This window comes from Scyliorhinus torazame, chromosome 2, assembly GCF_047496885.1.
Source record: "Scyliorhinus torazame isolate Kashiwa2021f chromosome 2, sScyTor2.1, whole genome shotgun sequence".
NCBI lineage: Eukaryota > Metazoa > Chordata > Chondrichthyes > Carcharhiniformes > Scyliorhinidae > Scyliorhinus > Scyliorhinus torazame.
Window position 1 is genome coordinate 362467957 of NC_092708.1, and position 1581 is coordinate 362469537.

Here is a 1581-nt window from a genome sequence, read left to right on the forward strand (position 1 = left end):
AACCAGCTAGGAGTGTGTTGGAACAGTCATGTCTAGAGGTGAAGTCGCCTTAGCCCCAGATGACCATAGGCTGCTTTCCACTTTGAGGAGGAGAGCTGACTGGTGCTGACTTAACTTGAAGATCACCACACCTCCGGCGAGGGGCAAGGTTGAGAAGGCGGGGCCTTCATAATAACCTCTGGAGGTAATGAAGGCACAAATGACAGTTTTAGTCGCAGAGGCTGATACAGGGCCAAAGTTGAGCGTTATTATGAGGGTGGAAATAGATGGTGTGATTGATAGCACAAACATGTTATCGAAGCTGATGTTGGGATCAGATGTGGAACCAAGTTTGCAATCACACTACCTTAATCTCAGATTATTGCCAGGGCAGAATCAGTAGTTAGGGAATGGAATTTAGAGTGGAGGCTGAAAACAATGGGCTGGATTCTCCAGCTGGATGCTTCCATTTTGCCGGCAGCCCGGGGGTTTCCCCGATTGGGGTGGGGTTGCCTCACAATGGGAAACCCCATTGACTGGCTGGCGTAACGGAGCATCCCGCCGGCGTGCTGAAACAGAAATTTGGCACGGCAGGGCAGAGAATCCAGTCCAATATATTTAAGGGAAGGCAGTTTCTGTTTATTAGTACCGGATGTTGCTCATGCAGTCCGATGATTTAGCAACAGTTAAATTGATTTAAATATAACAATTTAGGGTGGCACGGTGGCGCAGTGGTTAGCCCTGCTGCCTCACTGTGCCGAGGACCTGGGTTCGATCCCAGCCCCGGGTCACTGTCCGTGTGGAGTTTGCACATTCTCCGTGTCTGCGTGGGTCTCACCCCCAGAACCCAAAAGATGTGCAGACGAGGCCACGCTAAATTGCCCCTTAATTGGAAAAAAATAATTGGGTACTCTAAGGCGGCATGGTAGCACAGTGGTTAGCATTGTTGCTTCATGTATATAAGAGCCATACGTACTGTAAATATTAAATGTAAAGTGTTACTGTGTATAAATTGAAAATGCCAATAAAAATATTTTTTTAAAATAAGCACTGTTGCTTCACAGCTCCAGAGTCCCAGGTTCGATTCCTGGCTTGGGCCACTGTCTGTGCGGAGTCTGCACGTTCTCCACGGGTCTGCAGGGGTTTCCTCCGGGTGCTCCGGTTTCCTCCCACAAGTCCTGAAAGCCGTACTTGTTAGGTGAATTGGACATTCTGAATTCTCCCTCCGCGTATCCGAACAGGTGCCGGAGTGTGGCGACGAGGGGATTTTCACAGTAACTTCATTGCAGTGTTAATGTAAGCCTACTTGTGACAATAATAAAGATCATTATTCTAAATGTATTTAAAAAATAAATATAACAATTTAAATTGATGAGTGGTGCAACCATCCAAACTGACATGGCCTCTGGCACTGATGGCTCTGTGAACCAGACAATGTCTATTGTGAACTGGACAACAACAAGAAGCACAGTTGGCAGCAGCACGTGCTCGCCACACAGCGGAGGAAGGACAATGACCCTCCCGCTGCTCTGATTGGCCGCGGGGTGAGGCCACCTGACTCTCCGATTGTCAATTGTCTGACGCGTCACTTCCTGCGGCGGG